Source organism: Rhinolophus ferrumequinum, chromosome 16 (assembly GCF_004115265.2).
Source record: "Rhinolophus ferrumequinum isolate MPI-CBG mRhiFer1 chromosome 16, mRhiFer1_v1.p, whole genome shotgun sequence".
Taxonomy (NCBI): domain Eukaryota; kingdom Metazoa; phylum Chordata; class Mammalia; order Chiroptera; family Rhinolophidae; genus Rhinolophus; species Rhinolophus ferrumequinum.
The window spans coordinates 28580326-28605810 of record NC_046299.1 but is presented as its reverse complement, the minus strand read 5'-3'; the positions used below and the strand labels follow the sequence as shown (position 1 = coordinate 28605810).

Here is a 25485-nt window from a genome sequence, read left to right as displayed (position 1 = left end):
TCGCAAAGACTCCCGTTCTGTAGAGGTAATGAGAGTTTGTATTGTAGTGACGACCTTGGGCTCTGGAGTCAATCAGATCGTTCAAATCCTGGTTTAATAATAGAACCTTCCTCATAGCTTTGTTGGAAGGATTAAATGAGGCTATCACTTAGGCACTTAGCACACCGTGGGGCACTTAGGAAGCTTTGAAGAATGGCAGCTGCTAAAACACACAACCTTTTAAAACTGGACCTGGAGGAAGGCGTGCATCTCCACACGCAAAAGGCACACCCAACAGTATAGAGCTGAGAGTGGCTCCGGCTGCAGGCTCCCAAGGCCACCTGGAAGCTCTCCAAGCCAGACTTACAGATTTTCAAATTTCTTTTTAAGCAAACTTAAGGCAAAGGGATTCCCGTAGTGGGAAGGAGGCTGCCATTTTCCAAGGGGAGAGGGACCCAGGGAAACTTCTTCTTGTTAATGGGAGAAATGAGAGAGAAGGTGAGCGTTCAGAGCAGGAAGGAAGCACTGGACTGGGGGCCCTGAGACAACAGTCCGTTCAGCTCCCCAGCCACTCTTTCTACTTTTATAAAACCGAAGGCCTGGACGGTAGGCCCTTCCAGTGTTGACATTCTGTGAAACCATAACGCTTCCCTCGAGCCACAGTTTAACGCGGGCGCTCGGCTTTTATGGAGGGGCTTTGAAAGTCTGGGCCCTTGGGAACATGTCTCTGTATCTCCTTGGCAAGTCCTGGGGAAAGCATTGCCCTTTATGTTCCCCGGTGCCCTATATCCCGGCTTATAAATTCCTCTTGAAATTTGAAGCCAGGAAAAAGTTTCTCTCAGCTTGATCCCTTCCACTTTTTCTGATTGGACGCCATCTGTGATACCCCTTTGTGTGTTTCTCTTATTACTCCAGTTGCCAAGAAGCTCCACATTACACGCCGTGGTTAGCCAAAGTGGCTTCCCTCCTATGACTTGGGTCTCTAAATCCATCTTAGAACTGGACGGTGTTGTTGTTTGATTTTATGGAGTTTAATATAGAAACCACACCAAATTCTTCTGTGGCATTAAACAGGGCATACATCACTCGTGCAGAATGACATAGTTAACAGTTGCACAAATACAGTGGTACCTCGGTTTTCGAACGTAATCCATTCCGGAAGACCATTCGAGTTCTGAAACATTGGAAAACAGCCTACAGCTAGGCCTCCGGATCTTGCACTCAGCGGAAGCCGCATGACATGTTCGACTTCCGAGGCGTGTTCAAAAACCAAAGCACTTCCGGGTTTACGTGTTCGTAAACCAAAATGTTCGTCAATGGAGACGTTCGAAAACCGAGGTACTACTGTGTATGAATTCCCTTCCTTCTATCAGCTGGGCCCATCATCGGGCTCCTTCCCCACTCCCAGCGAGTCTGAAACAGCATTTGACACGTAGTCAGAACCCGCTCTGGACCTGGCACTCTTCTAAGTCCTTCATGGGTATTTGCTCATTCAACAACCTTGTGTTTGAGGGTACTGTTATTATCATTATTTAAAGATGAGGAAAGTGAGGCACTGAAAGACTAAGTAGCCAGACAAGGTCTCACAGCTGGTGAGAGAGCACCCCACTAGTGGTGGATAGGCAGGCCCCAGGGGTCACATTAGACCCAAAGGAATTCCTTTAGTCCTGGGACTCCTAATGGCAGGGAGACCTTGGTCCGCCTTGGATTGGCTTGTTTCTGTGGATAATTAGGAAGCCAGCCACAAACACACACCAGGAATAAACACAAAGAGGAGGAAGGGGCGATTGATGACGACAGAAGACTGAAGCAACCTCGCTGGCTCCTGACTATCCTGAGATCTATTCCGAATGCCGTTTGCTCCTGTTTATTTGGGGGAACCCCATCATAGTCTCAAAGATATTAACCCATTTTTTGGAATGTGTATGGAGTCTGGAGTCTGGCTGCGGTTGAGGGATGTTTCCTGGGACAGCCCATCTTCCCCCAGACTTAGATCTGTTAGGAGGCCAGTTTGGCTATGGGGTACAAAGGTGCCCTGGCCAACCCTGATGGGGTGGTAGAAATGTCCCCCAGTGTCGCCTGACTTCTAGAGCTGGCACTGAACGAGGAACCAGTCAGCCCATTTCGCTACCAGCCCTAAGCAGTGTGTATGGTGGCCTCATTAGTGCTTTGCACTCCTCCTCACGCTAAATGCAAGAACAGCCACAAATAGGTACAGGATGGGAAAGTGTCAGAGCCATTCTGGCCAGGGCGACCACCCACGGCCTGGCCTACTAGACAGACTGGGGAAGTACCGTCTCAATTTGGCCATTGGGCTCAGCTGGAAATGTGTCCATGGTCAATAGGCAGATATGTAAATAAGACCAAATAATAAAACGATTTTTAAAAACAAAGAATCCAGAATTTTTACATTCAAACCTATCATTCAGTCAGCAAATATTGACTGAGCGTCCCGCTGTGCCAAGCACCGTGCCAGATGCTGGGGGCACAGCTGAGCAGCAAGCTAACCTGGACCTCCCGACAGGGAGTGCACAGCGGAGGATGCTGCAGTCCATTGCCTTGGGAGGGTCAAGTGCTGTGCTTGGGGAAGCCTGGTCTTCTGGAATTGGTTTGAGTAGCTCTGCCTTTAGTCTGGAGATGGTATCCTTGCTGGAAAAGCTGCCCTTTGGGAATTGCCTTCAGAGCTAGTCTGGGCCACACAGAAAATCTATCTCAGTACTTTATAGCCACACCTAGCTTGTGACCACAAATGGTATCCCCAACTCGATGGCCCACTGTATTTCCCAGACGTGGCTCTGATGGACTTGCCTGTGAGACCAAATCGCACCCAGCCTTTAAGGATGGACATTTACCACCGCTGAGCATGGTAGCTGTAATCTGGATGATTTTGAAATAATGTCTCACTTGCCCAATCGTCTTTGGTGCTTCGATTGTGACACTTACCCCGCTCCCCCTGGTGGCAGAGTAATCCCCTCCTCACCCACTAGGTTGGGAGCGTTTGGAAGGTAGGACTATATGTACACTCTCTGCAGTGTCCAGCGTGGAGCAGATGTGAAAAAATATCTGTTTACTAAAATGGGATGTACAGGCTCTGGTGGAGGTTTCCAAAGAGCTGCTGCCAAACTGCTCTGAGAAACGAGAGTGTTGGAGCAGACAGTATATGTGGGCTCTGGAATTGATCCCTTTACCAGCTGTGCGACTGGCTCTGCACAAATCACTCATTCCCTCTGATCCTCCATTTCCACATCTGTGAAATGGGCATAACTGCCTCTTGGGGACTTTTATAAGGACAAGCAAGAATATTCACGTGATGCCCTAAGGACAGTGCCTATTGCATAGTTCACCAATTCAATAAGTGGGAGTGGTTATTCTTCTTTTTCTCCTAGAGCTTCTGTAACAAAGTACTACAGACTGGGTGGCTATTACTATTTATTATTATTATTATTATTATTATTATTATTATACTGGTTTTAGAAAAATAATATCTCACCCACATCACTTAAAATCATATGTCATAGAAATTTCATGCTGGAAGGAGCCCTAGAGCCCACTGAAGTCTAACCTCCTATTTTTATTGAGATCCAGAAAAGGAAGTGGATTGACTGAAGTCACACAACTGGTTCATGACCCAACTGGGTCAGGCCAGAGGTCCTTTTATGTGGCATTTGATTCTCATACCTACATTTGGAGGTTCCACCTTCCTGCCAAAGGCCTGGCAAGCAGGTCAGGAGCTCCATGGCCTGGCACTCGTGGGCAGGAACAGCCAAGGGTTTGGAATATGCATTTGGGGAGTTACAAGCACATGCTTCCCTCACCTTTACGTATTAGGTGGGTGCAAAAGTAATTGCAGTTTTTGCAATTATTTTTATCCTTTTAAACCGCAGTTACTTTTGCACCAACCTAATAGTAGCACTTTGTCACTTTGCAGCGTGCAGAGCATGCTTACAGTGACAGGGCTGAGAGCTGGCGGAGCTGGCAGGAGCCATAGACTGGTGGTAAGGAGTGCACCACACAAACCTGGTGCCACTGCATGCCAGCGTGCCACTACTTAACCTCTGCGAGCTTCACTCGCTTCGTCTGCAGAACAGGAACAATAAGAGTCTCTACTCTAGGGTGGCTGTGAGGGTTAAATGAGGTGTCACAAAGTGCTTAGCACACTGCCTCGCACACGGTCAGTACTTCCAAAAAGACCACCTTGTGATCAGTAACACATCCAGAAACAAACAGTCTGCCTCTGGCATCCCCACCAGTCTGAAGCCAGCTGCTGGTCAGTTGTGACACCTTACCTGGTCTTCCTCCCAAGCGGGTGCCAGTGACAAACCCTTTCCCTTCTGCTAACCCCCTTCTCATCCCGCAGCAGCACGGCCTCTCAGATCTTCCCATCCCACCCCAATCAGGAACCATAAGATCCTGAAGTCATCAGTAGCAGTTGCCCATCAGGAATGGTCTTGGGATCCCCTGGGCTTTCTTGTTCATTAAAAGTTATAGAAGGAAAAGCAGACTTCTGGCTTAAGGAAACACTACCTTTCGTGAGAGCTGCCCGTACTTTGAGGCGTTTACATCTCTGGTAGCCTTCCGCACGTCAGGCCCCCACACCCCGGGGTGGTGCCTTCCACCATTCCCGCCTCGATAGATACCAGGTTCTTTGCTCACAAATACACTTTGAGTTGTGTTTGCTACCTTTTTCTTTTATCTTGATTAAAACTATAGGTAATTGAAAAGTTCTGAATTTCTATTTGAAAAACCTGATATTCTTGATGAGAACATAGCAATCCAACTAACCCTAAATTTATAGAATCCAGTTTCATAAAACCCAAGGATGAAATTTTTTTTTTCCCTCCATCAGGAAAAGTTGCGTTTCCCAGCAGTTCTTACGATGCCCTGACTCTGGATGGAGGCCCTCCCTTGATTCTGGATATTACATCATTTCATTTTGGCTAAACACGCATCACCCTGCACGTTGCAGGCTTTTTCAGTATGGTTTGAGATCGGGCTTTCCTGGGTGGGGTGTTGCAGTGATTAGTGGCTTCAGAAGGAAGTGCAGCAGGAAAAGGTTTTGCGGGAATGGAAGAGGTGAGGCAGCTCCATGTGAGAATCTGCAAAGGGATTAAGATTTGGCACCGGGCTTGGTTTCTGTGCAGCCTCTGAGGCAGAGAGCCTCAGGAGAGGGAGCAGGCTGTCAGCTGGGGCTCTGCATGCTCGCAGCCTGCCTTGAGGGTTGCTTGGCTCTTTCCTCTCTCTGCGGTACCCAATTTTACCTTCGTAAAAGATGGATGTGGATGCTGGAGCCTTGAAGACGAGGTAAGAGTTCTTGTTACCCAAGAAGTCCCCCGTGTTCTTAATGCACAGGATCGTGGGGACGGTTCCTTCCCTCACACCGCTGTGCAGTGTTAGCCAAGACACAATTCCTCAGAGACATTTCACAGAGAGGATCTGGGAAGTTTCCTTCCTAGTTAAGAAAGTTTCTAAAATGTTTTAACCCAAAATACTTAACTATAGAGATGCAGACTTTTCTTTCTTTGAAATCACAGCGGTGAGATGACTTCTTTGCATTTTTAATCTACAAGATTTTGAGAAGAGTCCTGAGGATTTGTTAGATGTTTGTTTTTTTTTTGTTTTTTAATAATGAACTGTGGTTGTAAATCAACATCTCCTTTACTGAAAACTTTTATTTTCTTCAGAATGCTAGCTTTTGAGCAAGTTGATCTTTTTGCAGATCTGATTTGTTGTTTTTCTTTTTTATCTTTTGGCTTTTGTGATTATGGTACTGGTCAGGAATATCCTTAAGTATAACTAGTTTTTAAGAGGAACAAACTATACTTAGGAGTTCAATATGATCATATTTGATAGCATCCCTGGTTGAAATGAGCTACATATTTTTTTGATGCTTCAAACTTACTTCTTAAACATTTTTTTAAGTGTAAATGTCCATAGTTTTTGTGAAAGGTGATGCAGTCTATCTGTGTGGTTAAGCTATTTATTCACAAACATTAAAAGTGTGTTAGACCTTTGATAATGTAGCTCAAGAAGAGATAATTGGAACAGTAGTTTTCTGCTCACCACCAACTCAATTCCAAATTCTGTTCCTTTTCTTAAAAAAAAAAAATCTGGAGTTAAAAATAACTCAGAATAAAACTTGAAAACTGTTTTGTTTCTCTGTATTTGGCTAACTTCATTGCAAAGTACTGTGTTTAAGGAATTCAAGCTATGAAGACTACTCTTGAAATGGTTCACAATTCTATCTATGAATTTCTGTAACCCTTTTCAAGAGCATATGATGTTTTATGAATATTAGCGTTACAATTATCAATTAAGTGTGCATTCCTTCTACCACCCTAAGAGATAGATAACAATCCTCGGAAAAGAACATGAGAAATCCTGTGAGTTTCCTAACACAAGCTCATTTTCCTTGTGTCTAAAGTAATGTGGAGTTGTTGTCAAAGTGAGGAAAGGGGGGTATTTGGCACACCTCATTACAGTGAGGGTGTGAGGAATCTTGGTAGGAGTGGATGCCTTTGGCTGTTGTGGCAGGTGGATAGATGCAGCACTCTGGATCCCTATTATTTATTGAAAGTAAATTGTTTTTGTTAAATGTAGAAGACTCTGATCCTACAACTTTGGTTGGATGAGAAGAGATCTGTACATCCCATTGTTTTTTTACTGTTGTTTATTTTTGATGAACCCTTTTAGTTCATGCAGTTCTCTTTTTTCTTTGGGAAACAGATTGGTAGTGGAGTCTTTTGCATTTTGTATTACTTTACCCTAGCATTTTAGCCATTGTGTTTTCTTTCAGTGGGATGGCTCATCGTAAGGCAGGCTTAAGGCTCAGCTTGAGGAGGTGTGAGAGCAGCTATAGTCTTTAGGAAAAGAAAATCATCCCAAGGGTTAAAACATGCTAACTCTTAATTGTGCTGTGTCCACTCTCTTCCGATTGTTAAGGAACCTATACAAGCTATTATTACAAGAGCTGTGTATAATTGAGCTTAAAAAATAAATCATGCTGTATAGTATGGAAATGGTAAAGCCTGAGGTTGTCCTAACTTTACTCATTGTCATATTGGTATCTTCTTTAGGGTTATCCTTAGTCCTCTAATATTTTTAGAAGACCAAAAAATGAAATCTAATTTTGTCAGTGTATTACCTTATCCTCGTTTTATCTTCTTCCTCTTTCCCTGTAATTTTGGAGAGAAGGGTAATTATCTAGGTAAACAGTTGAGGGACAATTGCCAGGAGTTATCCTTTTCTTGTTAAAATGCTCTTGATAAAGTTTCCCTTTATTTGTTGTTTTCTCTTTCTATTGAAATGGTAAGACATGAGGGTGGCTGAAAAAAATTCAAAGACCATAAAGGGTAAATAACGAAAAACCTCCTGCAGGGATTCCAGACACCCCCTTCTCCCGTAGGCAATATCTGAAAGAATTTGGAAAAGTAGTAAAGAGTGCTTTAGAACTCCGCTCTCACCCCTTATCAGACTTGAGTATGCATAAGCAATCCTGCAGACTGGGGTTAAAACACAGCTTTCTGGGCTACCCCGACCCCACCACCCCCAGAGATTCTGATTCTAAGAAGACTGGGGTTAAGTAGGTCCCTGAATTTACACGTCTAGCAATTTCCCAGGTGCTGATACTGCCTTCGGGACCACACTTGAAAACTGGTTTAAAGTGAAGGCTTCCTTCTTCTGTATCCGTTTTTCACTTTTTCTTCTTCAGTTTTCAGAATGGCTTCTGCTGAAATTAATAGCCACAGTAACCCACTGGGAGAAAACTACAGCAGCAAATAAATCCCAAATCTGCTATCAGAATTTGAGTGGAGAGAGAGAGAGTGATGGAGGAAGATACTGTGTGTGAATGACTGTGGCGTGTGACCTACAATTGCCGAGTGACCGGCATTGCCTGACTGTTGGTCCACTGTAAATTCTAACCTTTATTACAGTCAGAAATGATGCCATCAACTAAAGTGAGCACAGCCTCCATTAGAAATCTTTTTATCGGTTGTAATTTTGAAACCATTTACACTAATTATACACATACATTGAAAAAATGCCCCTGACCCTGCCCCCTTCACCTCGGCTCCCACTTGAGTGTCACCACATCTATTTTGTCCTGTGTATGGCAAGTGACATGCATAGGTCTGTTTCACACAAATGGTCACGGTGACACTTTGGAATTGGGCAGAGTGTTTTCCGTGAAAGCAGCCTGAGCTGGAAGCAGGTTTGTTCTCATTGATTTATTGGCTCAGTACATATTTACTGGGGGCCTTATGTGCCACACGCTGCTGGGCCCTGAGATACAGCAATAAGCTGGACAGACCTGGTCCCTGTCCCCGTGAAGGTTTAGGTATAGTAGAGATTCTTGGAAAAGGAGGAGAGCAGCCTAGCACGGGGGTGGATAAGGGAGAGAAAGGGGGGGTCCATAAGGCATGACACACATGATAGGTGTGTAAGCGACTGATCATACAGACAGATTCCTTCCCTTACGTTTACTTTCAGTTGGATTAAACAGTTACTAAGTGAAATTCCTAATATTAGGACTACAGGGGACACCTGGGATAGTAAATCATAGTTCTTGCCTTCAAGAAGTTTGCCATTCGGAGGCAGGTGATACAACTCCAACAGTCCAACCTGTGCCATTCAGAGAGCTTCCCGTACATAGTGGTCCCTGGTCCCCACAGTGGCAGTGTGACATGGGCGGAGTAACATAATAGAAGCACTTGTCTCTGGCACCCACTTCTACTGCTTCCCAAAGGAGCTGTCACTGCAAGAAGAACAAAAATGTAAAACACCTACTGTGTATTATTTCACACCCTGACATGCCAGGCTACAAGATGCCAGTTGAATTAAAACCGCTTAGACAGCTCATGGTAATAATTCCCGTGTTCTCACCTGCAACATGGACACATAGAAAGAAGTAGCAGGTGTGTGTGTGTGTGTGTGTGTGTGTGTGTGTGAGTGTGTGTGTGTGTGGTGAGGGAGAGCGGTTTTGCCAGAGGTTCTGTGTGTTCAGTGATGTCTCCTTTGGGGTCAGTCCAGCTTAGGAATTCAATGGCGTCAACAAGCTGCACCCGTTAAGAATGAACTGTGGCAACTACTGCAAGCTCAGGCAAGTGAAGGACGCAGGAAAGACTTAGGGCTTTCCAGAACAGTGACTCCGTTTTTCCAATAGTTGGCAGAGGGAGTTGCTATATAAAGATCATTTGGTGAAAATGATGAGAAGTAGGAAATCAGTAGGATGGAAGCTGTCCCATCCATGTCCCAGGAACATCATGCCCAACTTTCCCCTTCTGTCCGCACTACAACTTAGTAGCATACAGTTGGAATGTTCTGGGGGCTAATTTGAGCAACTGAGAAAGAGGCTGAGATCAGAACTTTTTGTGGTCATTATATGTATAATGGACTCTATAATACATCTTATACACACACACACACACACACACACACACATAGCGATAGGACATAGCACTCATGAAATAGGTGAGATTTGAGGGTCCTAGTGAGAGCAGAGTCAGGGCTGTTGAGTTTCTCAGGCATCAAAGGCTCTCGTGAGACAGCTGGCAAAGAAGGGTAAGAAACCAGGGTCATAAAACAGATTATCAATGTAGTGGAGAAATCCAAGGAAACTCAGCAGAAAAAGGCCATCAGGAAATGCCCAGTGGGTAGAAAGAGCCAACAGTTGATGAAAATAATGGCAATAGAAAGGGGTTATGGGCCACCTGACAAGAATAATGAGATTGAGCTGGAAACTGGAATAGGACTGACCAAGCTGAAAAATCAGGCCAATTAGTAATAATGACTGTGTTTACTAGCTTGTAGATTGGCAAAATACCTCCCTGGGATGAATTAGTTCAAATGATCATTTCCTGCACTAATGATTTTACAGAAGAAAAGGAAGAGAAGCCCGCAGAAGGTGCAGGGAGTATCTGTGTGTAACTATTGTAATTTAATGACCCTAATAAGTTTAACAGTCTGGTGCAAGAACAGAAAACCAAGATAATGTATACATAACAGGAAAACTAAGAAAAACATAAATAGTAATTATGAAAAAACATTGCCTGTAAATCCCAAGTATCTTACCCACTAATTTTTAAAAAACATTACCAAACACTTTTTAGGAAGTACAAAATATGACAAGATTCAAAAAGCCATTTTGGGAGATGGGATTGAGAAGAACGAGCTTCCTTTTTCTAACACATCGCTTTTGGCCAAGATGATAAGAATAAATAACTGTTTGCTAAACACGTACTTTGTCCCAGGCACCGGGCAAAGCCCTCTCTGTGCTTTCCCTCACTGGGCTGTCATAGCCCTGGAGGTTGGGATAATAATTGCTATTTCCAGATGTAGTTCAGAAAAGGTTGCTCAAGGCAAAGACATATTCATACGAAAGAGACATAGAAAGTTAATTCAGTTGGAAAAACAGGGGAGCCCACAAAAAGAATCCACACATAATTTAAGGAGCATCCTATAAGGATCAGATATTAAAAATATGAAGGTCTTTTAAGGTAATCGGAGTGAACTAGCCAGCCACAGACCCGGAACTTTTACAGATCATCAGAACAGTCCTTTGGAGACAGGAAAGGGAGCCGGCAGGCGTAATACATTGTTTGCCTTGATCTTTTTAGAAAAATCTATCAAAATGAATCTCACTCTTACATCATCTTTAAAAGCAGAAATACTAGATCCAATAGTAGTAGATGTACGGAATTTTCTAGACCTAGTTGTTAAACTGGATGTGGATAAATCATGGGGACAGCTTGGCATTCACCCAAGAGTTTAAAGGAATTCAAGGGTGAAGTTGTGGGGCTGTTGGTTAAAACAACTGACTTTTAGATTCAAAAAATCCAGCAGCCCCTTCAAATCTGCGTTGTCTGGTTGCTGGTTTCATCTCTCTGCACTATATTATTTGAACATAAATTATAATATATACATAAAACATGAAATATAGTAAATCAAATAAGAAAACATGTTTTAGACAGCAGTGATTTTGAATTCCCAAACCCTGTCGTGTCATGGTCTTGAAAGTCTTTCTGAACATTTCATTCTTGAAATTGCTGAGAATTAACCCAGCCCCTTAGGACCATGTCAAATACGCTGGTAATTATTCATGTGAACTCAGTAGCAAAAGCACAAAGAAACAAATGGGCAGTGACTCAGTGTTTCGAGAAAGTATTCATCATACAGGGCTCCTTCACTAAAGGGGGAGAAGATTCCTGCAGCCTCGGAAACAGACGCTCAACTGTCCGTTAATTCAATAAAAGGCATGTGGAGGATTTGAAAACTAATCAGCTTTTGAGCCCCTAACAGCACAGTCCAGCTGCCCGATTTGCCTGGTGGTCTGGCCTTGCTCCCAGCTGGTTCAGGCGTTCTTCCCTTTCTCGTAGTGGTGACTTCGTCTCGCCCTGCTCGATCGAATAGTCCAGACGTCCTGCTCTGTGCTTTGCTGCAGGTAGCCCTGTCCCGTCATCCGTGACCTGCTGTGCATAGAGCAGGAGTAGAATGGAGGGAAAAGGGCAGAGTCAGCACAGAATTTGTTCTAGGTTAGTAGAGAGGCCAGTACAGGGAGTTGGTGAGGGTCAGGCAAGCTGGGGTGGAAGTCATTCGGTCATTTAACAGGTCTTTTTTGAGCACCTAGAATGTGCTAGGCATTGTACTGAGGATACAAATATGAACGAGACAGCCATTGCAAAAACGATACAAGTACAATTATACTAGAGCAGGGTTTTCCAGCCTCAGGACTAGTGACATTTTGGGATGGATACTTCTTTTTTGTGGGGCTGAAGTGCGCGTTGCTGGATATTTAGCAGCACCCCTGCCCTCTACCCACTAAATAGCATCCTCTCACACACACCATGGTGACAACCTAAAGTCTCCAGACATTGCCAAATGTTCCCTGGAGGCGAATCATCCAGGTTGAGAATCATTAGTCTGAGAAGTGCCTGAATGGAGAAAGACCAGGCAACTGTGGGAGTTGGCGAACCCAGACATGGTGGGCAGGGGAGACGTCCTGGAGGCAGTTCTATCTAAGAGGATACCTGCAGGGGGAGTAGCCCTCAGGTGAAAGTTTGGAGGAGGAGGGTCAGTAAAAGAAGTGCTCCAGGGTGAGGGAATAGCCAGGCCTGGAGACCAGGAGGAGGAAGCCAGAGGCCAGCTGGATAGTTACTCACAGGGGATGGACACTCCCTTTCAGTGCACGACTTCGTCAGTCCCCAAGGGGCAGCGTTTCACAACCAGGGTCCCCCAGCAGGTTAGCGCCTTTCGGACGCTGTGCTTATGCACAAGTAGCTGCCACGGGATGAGGAGCAGCATTGGTTCAGAGATGTTTACCCTGATGGTTGGAGAAACAAGGGGAAGAAATGATATCCCATCATTTTCTTGGTGAATTTTCCATAGAAGGAGAATTCTGACTAATTGCCCCTTTCAGCTCTCATGTCTAGTTTTGATTAGCGAAATCAAATCGGATGAGAGCACAGTTCAAAACTTGTTAGCAACACGCTTTTCTCACATGGCTGCCCCAGTAATGGTTTCCAACTGCTGGTAACTACAGACTTTCAGAAACTGCTTAACAAAGAATATGTTTTAATCGTCTTTAAAATGCCTCCCTCTACCCTCTACTCCCTCTGTAACCAACTCTTTTTCTAGAGAAACTAGTTTTTCTTTATGCCAACAGAGGCCTGTGTGCCACGTGCTGGCTGCACCTCGGGGCTCACACCAGGATGGATACACTGGGGAAAGTGCACTCTGTGTCTTTGCTTTGGCTGTATCTCCTCCACAGAATCCTTCTCCTACGGGCTCCTTAATCACCATTGTACGTTGTGGGCCTTTTCATTCCTTAATCATAACTGTTGCTGAGCATTTGCTGTGTGCCACAGCTACAGGGCTGCATAGGAGAGGAGAGGGGGGCACTAGAAAGTGGGGGGAAGAGAAATAATCAGGTCTGGCATCAAGCTCGCTGTTTTCATGTGAGATATTTCATGTAGTCCTCTCAGAAAACCCTTCTTAGTGGGTGGTGTCCTCCTCATTTACAGATTATTAACAGGCCTGATTTCATACAGGGGCACAGGTGGGACTTGAGTCCACCTGTGAGACGCTGAGTCATGTTCCTTCCAATTCCATATTCTGGAGGAACCACCCAGGCCCGTGGGTCTTGCTGTGGCCCAGCTCCCTGGTCAGGCTCTTCTCAGGCTGCAAGGCAGATCTGAACTTGAGCGACATCCAGGACTAAAAGGGAGTCTGTCATCTTCAGCTGTTCTTGGGGGCTTCTTGTGATCCAGATTCAACCTTATTTGGGTCATCACTTCATTGTTTCTTGCACAGATTGCTGAGATGGCTCCACTAGCCAGGACCCCGGTTCTCTTCACCCTCCCAGCTGTCCCGCTTCCTGCTCCCACGGGCAGTATGGAATAATGCTTGAGAGTCTAGGATCCGGGGTTACGAGGCATAGATTCTAGGTACCCTTACCTTTCCCTTCCTGTTTGGCCTTCAGTGTGTTGCTTATCCAGCTGACTCATTTACAAAATGATGAGCCAACCACCAACCCTACCTGGTTGCCTTGGATGTGGAATAACATAGTGGTTATAAAGGCAGACTGAAAAGATGTATAACTTACCTTTGTTAAGAGATACCGAATTAGCGCTAAGAGGGACAAATTACTATTGAATTGGCTCATAGTAGGAACTTCAAACATATGAATGGAGTGAAAGAATGAAAGAAACTCCATCAGGAGGTGAATTCCAGAGAGGAATTTCACATCAGCACGTCTGAGTTCCCTGTCAGACAAGCAGCTGGAACCTAAAATAAATAGGAAGCTCTCTCTACACTTAGGCATATCACACGTTAGGCAGAAGGCCTTACGGCTCCTACAAAAGGAAGGACCAAGAAGATTATAACTGACAGGATCCCACCAGCTACCCAGCCACTCCCTCCTTTGACAGATGATGGAACTGAGAGGATCAGAGACATCGGTGGCCAGATCAAGTTCCTGTGTAGTCAGAAGTAAAGCTAAGGTTAGTTGACCTATCAGTTAAGGTCTGTTTAGACTGTGTATGTGAGAAAAGAGAAACCCTAGAATATCTTTTATTTGGATTAGCAAATAACATTTGATAAAGTCTCCCAACACAAGTTCTTGAAGATTTAGCCATCATGGGATTGGGGCCGACAAGATTAGGAGCTCTGCCGAAGAGAGCACTTCCCAGTGAGGCATACATGGAGGGAAAGGGAAGCCAGCGATTATGTTCACAGTACTCGGTGGGTACAAATGTCACTGCGGTTTTTGCCATTTTTTTTAACCTTTTAAACTGCAATGACTTTTGCACCAACCTGACATTGGCTCATCCACAAATCTATTCATTCAAGCAGTACTTACTGAGCACCTCCAGCAACTGTGTGCCGAGCACTGAGCTAAGTGCTGGGACGTCGTGGGGGACAGAACAGACCCCAGCCTCGACTGAGCTTCCAGTCTCGCTGTCACCAGACTTATTCTCAAGTGGCTGGAGAAAGCATGCAGTGAGCTGCTAAAGGTAGTAAGACAGAGCTCAACTGTAAGACCTGACGGCTCTGTCAGTGGACAGAGACAGAACCCGATGGCTTTCAAAACGAGCAATTCCAAGGGAAAACATCAAGTGTGGCAATCTGGAGTTTTGCAAACTCCACGGGTTTGCACAGAAAGGAGGAAAGTCAAAGGAGGGAGACCTGCTAGGAGGCCACTGCAGTGACCCAAGAGTGAGGGGCTGAGGCTTTAGACGGGGTGGGAGCAGTCAAAACGGAGAGGAAGGTTGTCCGTCTGTGTCATGTTGCAGAGTATTGTTGGCTGCCTGGCCTAAGGCATGAAGGGGAGGAAAGAGGCAAAGGCCATGCTGAGGTTTCCGCCAGAAGAGTGGCAGGAGACAGCAGCCATGGCAGAGCTGGGAGGGCACAGATAGGGCGTTTGTTGGGTGGGAGGTGACAAGGTCAGTTTCAAGCAGGCTGATTGGGACGGGGCGGCGGATGGTGCAGGTGTGCTGTCATCACAACAGGTGCTGAACTTCACTTGGATGGGTACGTTTGGGAACCTTCGTAAGAGGATGACTTTCCATGTCATCGAGGAAGCTGAACTCTCTAGGAAGAAAAATAGTTGTAGAATAAAACAGATACTTGCTGGAGACTCACCATTCATTCTTTCTTTAAAAAACAAAAACTTGATGTTTTCAAACAAGTACAGAAACATTGAGGATATTACCATGAACCTCCAAACGCCCTCCTTGCTTCAAAACTTATCAACATTTGCCAATATTGTTTCATCAATATCCTCCCAGGAATATTTTTCCTTCCTGCTGTATTTAAAGTAAACCCCACATCTATGTCATTTCATCCCTAAATACTTCATTGTATAGTTTTTACCGATAAAGGCTTTTTAGAAAACATCACTCCAGTATTATCAGACCTAAACAAATAAATAATAATTCCAAATTATTATGTAATAACATGCCGATGTTTAAATTTTCCTGATTGTATCCAGAATGGCTTTGAAACTGTGGTTTTTGATTGCTCTGTGTCTTGCGTCTTTTCGTCTCTCACAGATTCCTCTCTTTCTTCACACCGTTTATTGAAGAAGCTGTGGTGGTTGTCCTGTAGAACATTCTGTCTTTCTTAAAGCACCTTGAATAACTATGTGAGATTTATTTCTTATAAGTATAATGGACAGATGATTCTTAGGTGACTCTGGAATCATCGTTCTTGTATTCCTTCCGTCTTAGGAGTCTCCATCATCATGGCTGGTGCTGCTCGTGGTTTTCAAGAGTGAGCTGGGTGCCAGGCTGAGCAAGGGCAGTCAGCATTTCCTTTACCAGTTGTGTGTTGAGAGCACAGCATGTGTGATGCTCGGCCAGGCCATTTGGGAAATGCAGGGAAAGTGGAAGTGCTTTGGCTGGGCTCTGAGAACGTATCACTCAGGTGGAAGGAAGACGACTACATGAAACGAACAGATTCACACAGGCAGTTCGGGGTTGGGAAGTCAGGTTAAGCTGCGCTTGGCTGAGCCTTCAACCTTGACATTGAACAGCTGTGTGATCAAGAACAAGTCATATCACCTTTCTGAACCTAGAAACTATTTCTTTAAACTAGAGATAATAAACTGCCTACTTCAGGATTATATGCTAAGCAGGCAGCGTGGGCCCTGGAGTAAGACAATAGAGAGTTGACTCTAAACTCTGTTTCTTCCTGATAATATTAAGTAGTCACTGTCACTGGCACTCTTTGCCGATTCTGTACTCAGCACTTCATGCACGTGACCTCACGTTAGGCCTGTCAGCAGCCCCGTTTTATAGATTGCAAAACTGAAGCTTAGAGAAACAGTGGGTGCCCATTTCCCTAATTACTGAGCTGAGACTGAACCCAGGCAGACTAATACAGAGTGCACACACTAAACTGTTAGGATGGATTACTTTTTTCAGATAGGTTCATCAAGGTTCGATATCATTTTTGTAAGGGGGGAGATATATTTATTTTATGGAATTGTCATGAAAATTAAATACGAAAAATATATTTAGCAGTTAGCAGAGTCTCAAGAGTATTTGTTTTCATGGTTGTTATAAAATAATAAATTATTATACCAGTGGTTGGACAATTCTGTGCAATATTACCATAATCATCATAGGAGTATAGAGAACGAGAAGTTAACTTGGGTTGAAGCCCGTTTTGCAAGGGAGTAGACAGATAGGACCCAGTGGATACCTGACCTTCACAGGAGGTAAAGAGGTTCATTCCAGGAGTGGGGAGCAGCCCAAGCAGGGAGACTGCACAGAAAGCAATACTAGAAATACCCGAGTTAAGCTTCCTAGTTGTCCTTTTAGTACAATGAGTGTTTAAAAGGTTCAGGAGAACATACCTATACACCCCTGGCCTTTTCTGAAGATTCTGTAGGAAATTACAAAAACAGGCAGTGGTTAAGAGCCCGGAGTTCTGGGCGAGTGTCAGCGTAACCTCTGGCCTGTCTGTCTGTGATCTCAGCGACTTACTGAGATTTGCGTCTCCTTGTTTCTTCCTAGGTAAAGTGGACATCACGAAGGCCTTACATCTTAGGGTTGTTGGCAGGCACTGGGGGGTTGGGGGGAGGTGGTCGTTACATGAGATAATGTGGGGAAAGAATCCAGAGAAGTTGATTCCCAGAGGTTTTCCATTCCCACCTCTACATTGCCCTTCCTGCCTCTGTTGGGGTCCCCCTGAAGGGCAGACAGGAATCTGGGTCACCCTGGGTCAAAGGCCAGGCTGCTAAAGTAACAAGGTGAGGATGCTCGCAAAGGCTCATTCCTTTTTGCAGAATCAGACTCCCAGGATAAGAACAGGTATGAATCTGGAGGAGGGGGCTTGGGTATGCGCACCTGGACCTGTTAATTGCTTTGCTCCCTTTAAATGCTTGGGTAAAAAGTTTATTTCCAATGTTTTTGAAAATTTAGAGGAGGGCCATTCAGTCTAAAATTGTGAAGTCATTTGTCCTTGGGCTTTTCCCTTGGGACTTCCCTTCTTCAAGTGCTCAGCCCCTGAGTCTTTGCAGGTAGGAGAGATTTTAAAGGTCACTAACAGTCCGGCATGAGTTCATTGCATCTGCTCTGCCTTCATGCTGCATGCAGACCTCTAGGGAACATGGATGCAAACAGGTAATGCTCTATTGCAAGACTGGTGAGCAATCCCCAACCCAGAGAGAAGACATGCAAAGTGACGCTGGGACACACAGGAGGGTTCCCTACCTAGGATTGGAGGCTCAGGGAGAAAACACCTAGAGAATAAATGTGACATGGCTAGAGCCAGCAGGAAGAGGACACGTCATTTACAAAAGGCCAGAAGAGAGATGAACGCATGATGGATTTGGGACACTTAGTGGGGAGTTATTTCTGCAGAGCTCCCAGGCCCCTCAGGTCTCTCCATCGAAGCAAACGCAGTCACTGTCTGTCAGAAGCCATGCCTTGCATGACCTGGGCCTGGTTTATCAAGGAAGTGGGGCCCATGGCAGGCCGAGGGGCGGAAGGCGCACCTCCTGGGAGCCCAGCGGTCGCTCCTCTCTCCTGAGTGCTTCACGCCTGTGCGAGCACCACAAAGCTTGCCTGAGGGCCTCAGTGTTTTCATGAATGAAATGAGGAATCCGTGAGTTCCTTTCAATTCATTGGTTCCGTGGCTCTCAATTCAGTTGAGGGGAAAAAAAAAAACGACTGAAAACAGGTTTTAGTCCTTCTTAGGTTGCAAAATGGGACCAGACTCAGGTTGCAAAATGGGAGCAACCTGGTATTGAGAAAGAATTCAAAGGAACATTTGAGAAGCGACATCTTTGATGTTGGAAAGATAAAGGCTCCGTGGCAATTCCGGTCAAGGCTGAGCTCGAATTACTGAAAAGCAAGAGATGAATCACAGGAGAAATCTGAGGAAGAAGAGAAAAATCCTCTTCAGAAGCACTTGAAAACGAGTGGCTGAAGGCCTCCCCAGGGTGGGGGGAATGCCTTGGTACATACGGTGGCCAGAGGCAGACACAGAGGAAGTGGAGGATGACAGTGGCCGCGGACAGGCATCAGAAAACTGGAGCTCTCAGGAGAGACTGGCTTGTGTTTGCTTGGAGGGAGATTCAGGCAGATGTTGTGCGGCACAGGAAGGATGTCGCCCCCAGAGGGGTCTGGCCCATGCTGCGTGGCGGTGCGTGTGTGTGCACAGTTGCATGGTAGGAAATGTTTGTGTGGGGCACATAGGTGGGATTCCCTGGGGTCCTCTGACACCCAGGGTCAGAGTCCCTTAGGAAACTGGATGCGTGGGGCCGCAGCTGAGCAACTGTCTGCTCTGCCTGCCAGGGAGAAGTCAGATTCTGATGAAGAATCCGAGAACGGGCAGAATCAGGCAGCAGTGGCACCTTCCTCATCCTCACCTTCATCTTCTCCACAACAGCACAATAAGCAGCATCTTATGGGCCGAGCATGAGGCTGGTCCACTGTCGACATCATCTCTAAACCTCACAACCCATCAAGTGACCATTGTTCCTATTAGCCCCATTTCACCCACTGTTTTCTCCAGTGAGGAAATGGAGTCTCAGAAAGGTTGAGTCTCAAAACTAGTGAGTTGCAAAGATGAGGATTCACACCTAAGTTTACCTCCTTCTCTTTCATGAAACACAACATGAATTGTTTACCAGTCCCAGCAGTTATACCACTTTGCCGTGCTCCCAGTAATGCAAAAGATAAGCAAAATTGTTTTGTAAATTCTTATTTTAATAATGGTAAAAGTGATGTCTTTGTATTCCTATAATTTGCATTTCTTTAATAACTAGTGAAGGGAACAATGCATATACTATTTGTTCTCCAGGGTGAACTGTCTTCCTGTTTTTTTCCCATTGCTGGCCCTCTCATGTCACAAATGAAGACTTTACAGTCTGGAGAGTTTAAGTGACCTGTTCAAGGTCACACAGCTAGTTATTTGAGGGGCCAAGGCCAGAACTCCCCGCATGGGCTCTTCTCACTGACTCCTCTGCCCCTCTGCCCTGGGCTGAGCTCCCAGCACCCCACCCCCACCACATCCCGCCCCTTGAAGCCCCACTCATCCCAGCAGCTGTCCAGGGAAAAGAAACAACAGGACAGGCAGCTCCTTGACCAAAGCATCTCAACATGAAATCTTTCCTACAAAAAGCCCAGAATCTCTTCTGATGTATATAATAAATAGGCAAACACTCAGACCCACATTAAAATAGCTGATTTATTCTGAAATTTAAAGGAGGAGGAGGAGGAAGAGGAAGAGGAGAACGGGGGGAATAACAGTGGAGGAGGCAGATGGCATGTTTTAAAAGAGTTCTCACTGGTGATTTTAAAAGCTAATATGACGTGCAATCAAACAATGTGGTAAATGTTTTAATAAAACAATATTACAGTAAAAGATACATTGCCATTAATCCTCCTCAAAATACTCCCCCTCTCTTTGAACACACTTATCCCATCATTCTTCCCACTTTCTGAAGCAGTTCTGGAAGTCCTCTTTCATGAGTATCTTTAGTTGCACTGTCATGGCTGCCTCGATGTCCTGAATAATTTTGACTTTGGGGGAGAGCCAGAAGTCTCACGGTGCCAGATCTGGTGAATAAGGTGGCTGAAGAAACACTGTAATGTTTTTATTTGACAGAAAATGCCGTACCAGAACTATGTGTGACACGGAGTGTTGTCATGATGGAGGATGATTTATGGCACACTTGAAAACACACCTTGTCTCAACCGTAGCTCACACCCGACTGACTGTACCGACCAAGTTGAAACTTGTCACACAGTTTCTAATGTTCGACGTACCACTTCCCGTATTGAAGATCCCTGCCTTTCCGTTGGATGGCACTTGCCAACAGCATTCACCGTATTTTGTGATCACAATGGAAAGGCTCCATGTCACACATCGCTTCTGGTACACAGCAATTTCTGTCAAATAAAAACATGATGATGTGTCCTCATCCGCCTTATTCACTGGATCTAGCACTGTGCGACTTCCGGCTCTTTCCCAAAGTGAATGTGAAAGGTAAATGTTTACATGAAAGGTAAACATTTTAAATTAATTTAAGACATTGAAGCAGCCACGACAGCGCAACTGAAGACCCTCATGAAAGAGGACTTCCAGAACTGCTTCAGAAAGTGGCAAGAACGTTGGGATAAGTACGTTCAAAGCAAGGGGGAGTATTTTCAGGGTTTTAATGGCAATGTATCTTTTACTGTAATAATTTTTTTTGTTTTAGTTTAAACATTCACTGTATTTTGTAATCACACATCATATAAAAATCAGCTAATAACTGCCCATCACAATCCAAAGGCAAACATACCTAAGATCTCACTGGGTCACTTGGGGATAAGAACAGCTTTTATTTAATGACCGTCAAGTGTTCTGCTAAGTTCTTCTTGATAAGATAGATACTGTTATTATCATGATCACCATTTTACAGTTAGGCAAACTGAGGCTTAGGTTCAGACAATTTTTCAAGGTCACAAGATAATAAGTGGCAAAGCTGGGGCTTTGAATCCAATGTTTGTGCTGTTAACCACTTTGCTACCAGATACACTGAGGTCATGTCTCAGCCAGCACAGTGGCAGCAACCTGCAAGGGGGCAGTCGTTATGAAAACAAATCATACCATCCACTTAGAATAATAGGTCTTCGTCTAGAAAAGAGCACCCAAGAGACCACTTATCAAGACCATTTTTCAGTTCCAGTAATTATAAGGCTCAAGAAATTAGGTAATTTGTTCTAGATCACAATTCTAAGTGTTGGAATGAAAATAACCCAGACTCAGGCATTGAAGCATCATGTCTCCCCCTGAGCTATCACCTTTTCCTCCTACCATGTGTGTGCACACACACACACGCACACACACACACACACACACACACACCTCAATCACTCACACACCAGAACAGCTAAGAATAAAATGGGTTCAAATGACTCAAGCAAATAGTTGGTTGAAATTACAGACTCTGAGGCTGGTGGGCACTGTGCCAAGGCATTCTAATTTCATCTCTACCAACAAACTCATATCTCCTTTTTTAAAGAAAAGAGCCATTTTGATTTCAGCAATCTGGACAGGAGGTTTTTTGGTGTAAATTCCTCCCAGACCTTTCTAAGTAAAAATGAAGAACAGCTGGTCCTTGTCTAACATCTGGTTTTCCATGATACGTTTATAAGTGAGTAGGATGAGCAGAGAGGAAGTGTCCTTTAAGAGAATCAATGCGCGACCGCTCTCAGCTGCTTTGTGTTGCCTCTAGCAACTAAGATTTATTTTATAAACACATATATAGTGCTTACTGTACAGCAGATGCTATTCAAAGCAATGTAGAAATGGTAATATCCTCATCTCAACCCTGTGATGTAGAAACTGAGCCAGTAAGAAACTAAGTAACTTGGCCTGAAGTCACCTAGCTGGTTAGTGGCAGAGCAGGGATCAGGGCTCAGGGCGCCTGGCTTCAGTGCCCATGACTCGTGGGTAAAGAAAGGTACAATTTCTTCTAACATAGAGTTGATTGTCTTCATGCAGGGCTTTTCTCAACACAAGGGCAAGCCTGAAATTCATGCATCCCATGACCCTGGAGGGGAAAAAGAACCAAAGTCCAATCAGCAATGGGAAATGAGTCAAAGTCTGTTTATTTTGGTGATTTATTTTGTGAGAGCGATTTGTTCAATGAATGAACAAATCAAAGGTGAGCTTTTTGTGATTTCTCTTTGCCAATTTGATATTTCATAATGTATTTCTTTTGATATTCTAAGCCATCTACTTTGAACACCCACATATTTAGATATGATGTCCCTGTCTGCATCTGGCAGAGTAGATTCCACTGCATTTCACCCCTTGTGCATTTAACCTCTTACTCTTAAAAATAAGGGCCAGATGCATGCTCATATTCTTTATGGGACGGATGACGGTTACACTGGATGAGTATGGTTTATGCTGTAGAACAGCTGCATGTATGGAAGGGAATTATTTGAGTAACCCATTTTCAGCCCTTGACGCAGATGTTTTGCTTAAAATTCAATATGTGCTTTCTCAAAAAGGAAAGGAATGTAAACAGTCTTTTCATATAGTATCCTGCACATCTGAATCTTATGTTTTAATGGTTTCTCTTTGGTATATAATATATTGGTAATGGGAAAGGAAGTCCTGTTCATTTGCTTCTTTGTGGTGACATAAAAACGAGAGAATTTTAGAGCTCACAGGGTCCCTGGAGATCATCAAAGATTATCCTGTCATTTTCTAAGAAGATGCTGAGCCCCAGAGAAGTTTGGTTGTCCAGGGCTCCTTGGTTCAATGGTGGTGAACACGGGACTGGGACCAGGTCACTCGACTGCAGGCCAACTGACTGGCCGATGCTGAGATGGACTCTGAAGAGCTTGTCATCCGAGGTTCTCAGGCCCGTCGTACCTTTCCCCTGCCCCTGCGTGAGGCCCCCAGCCTCAGCCAGCACACCAGCAGAAGGATCTCCTGTTAGCTCAGGCCTTAGACACCTCTTCCAGGCTTGAGGCCTGACTTCCTTTTTATGTATCAGCCGCTCATCCCCTGAGCAATGCGATGGCCTCCTGCCTGACAGCGCCCCCACCCCCCACCCCACCCCAGTATTCCTGATCATCTCCCATCAAAACACATAAAACACTTTTAAGACCTACATCCATCATACCCCCCAAAACAGTCTTGATTACATCAGTTCTTTTCTAAAATGCTGTCGTCCGTTTCACTCACTCACGTGTCCCAACCGTGTAGAACAGTGTGTGTCATATAGAAGGCACTCAACAAATATTTGTTACATGAATACATGGCTCCTCATTTCCTACTGAATAAATTAATTCTCATTAATTCGTAGCCTGGTGTTCAGGGTCCTTTATCATCTGGCACTCATTTTTTCCCCTTCTATCCTCTGGTAATTCAAACAAACAAACAAATAATTCTATTTTTAGACTAACAGTTCATCGAGTGATTACTATTTGCTGGGCCTTTTCTCACCTCCGTATGTGTGTTAACTCATTTAATTGGCACAACCCCCTCATAAGGTTGGAACTATCATCGTTGTCAGTTTACAAATGATGAAACTGAGTCGCAGAATGATTAAGTTACCTGTCACTTCTAGGACAAGCCATTTGGGTTTCTAACTCAGGTAGTGTGGCTTCAAAGCCCATGCACTATAGCTTGCTCTCCTATTTAATGTATTCTGAATTACAAATTTCAACATTCTAGAAGTACGTGCAGTAAAAAGTAACAATTCTCTACCTCTCCAAAAAAAATTGAGATAAGGCATATGTAACTTTCCAGATAGTTTTCTTACATTTATGTGAATACATCCCTAGTTTAAAAGCTAAAATTGGTTTATATTTTACGTATTTCAACTTGCCTTTTTCACTTACTGTATTTTTTAAGTCTTTTCATGTTAGTACATATATCACTACCTCATTCGTTTTCACTGTTGTCTAGTATTTCATTGTGTGGTTACGCCATAATTTACTTAATCAGGCCCTATTGGTGACCACATAGGCTATTCCTCATATTTCTTTCTTAGGAACAATGTTGGAATGAACATCATTATACATCTGTCTGTGTAATGGTTAATATTTCTATAATTTAGATTCCTAAAAATGGGATTGCTGAATGTTAGGGTATACACACTTAAAACTGGGACAGATGTTGATAAATGGTTCTCTCAAAAGTTGGACCATTTTAGCCTCCTGCCAATAGTGTCTTGAAATTCCCCATGATTTTCTTTTCCTCCACATACAAGTTCAGAAAGAGAACACTTGTTCCCTTCCTAACAATTTCAGTCCTCTACGAGAACTCATGTTCTCATGTTCTCGTGTTCTCTGCTGCTTAGGCATCTCTTTATGCAGATGGAACTTATTTCATCTTCCCACATTGCTTGGCTATATCAAATTCTCCCGGCTCACTTACTTAGACCTCTCCCTCTCCCTCTCGCTCTCTCCCTGCCTTCCTCTCTCCCTCTCTCCCTCCTCTCTCTCTTCTTTTGGTTATGCAAAAACATACTAGAGATCCTCATCAGGACATGGTTACTTTGCTGCAATTTTCCTACCAAGGGAACTTAGAAGCTACTTAGACAAGAGTGAACTCTGTGCTCCTGGCTGTGATGACACTTTACGTGATGCCAGTTGGGGTTGGTGCTTGTAGTCTTGCAGTGCCAGTGTTTGGCTTTGTTGCTGAAGAGGACCCCATCTTCTTACCTCCCTTATTTGGGGCACAGCAGTGAGAAAGGAACAGAAGTTTACAATGGGAGGCAAAATGAGAGAAGAGCCTCTTACATGATAAAGGAGTGGGAAAAAGAAGGATAAAAGCATAATTCTTGCTGAACCCCTCCTTTATGCCACCTGCCTTGCTTGGTGCTTTGCATACATTATTACATTTAATCCTCCAGTGAGAACAAACTAAACAGATTAGGAATGTTCTATCTGGAAAGAGGAGAAGGGAGGATGGGAACGGTTTCTAAAGTCATAAATAGTTTTAGTGTCACTACTAGGAAGGAGAAAAGATACCCCTCGAGGGCGGCCGGTTGGCTCAGTTGGTTAGAGCGCAGTGCTCATAACACCAAGGTCACTGGTTTGATTCCCACATGGGCCAGTGTGCTGCGCCCTCCACAATGAGATGAAAACAATGACTTGACTTGGAGCTGACGGGTCTTGGAAAAACACACTGTTCCCCCATATTCCCCAATAAAAAAATTTATTAAAAAAATAAACAAAAACCCTCGAAGTAAGAGCAGAGTGTCTAGGACAAAAGAAAGGTAGTAAGTGTACCTCTGAACGTGGCTAGTAAAGAGTGGACTCCGTAGCCAAAGATGTGGTGTAAATGGAAAACTTCAATACATTTTTTTAAAAGGATTTAGAAAAATGCGTGGTAATGGATTGCTGTTGGAGTTCTAAGGAGAGTTAGAATGCTTGGGGTCCTTAGCCATTCATGTTTACGTGGAGGGTTACACCCTGCTTCCAGTCCTGGGGTCCATGAGAGTATTTATGTGGGAGTGGGGATAAGGAGAGCATTCTGGGCTGCTACTCT

The 25485-nt window shown here is 44.4% G+C and overlaps 1 protein-coding gene across 3 annotated transcripts in view; it reads left to right on the top strand.

Moving 5' to 3' along the window:
* PLCE1 (phospholipase C epsilon 1) overlaps positions 1 to 25485 on the top strand; it is a 302602-nt gene that overhangs the window by 89639 nt on the left and 187478 nt on the right. The window contains exon 1 of one of the 3 annotated variants that reach the window (XM_033130699.1): positions 5056 to 5280. The exons of the other annotated variants lie outside the window; for them this stretch is intronic. The gene's annotated coding sequence lies outside the window, so the exon portion shown is untranslated. Of the gene's footprint in view, positions 1 to 5055; positions 5281 to 25485 lie in introns of those variants that run through there. 3 annotated transcript variants of the gene reach the window in all.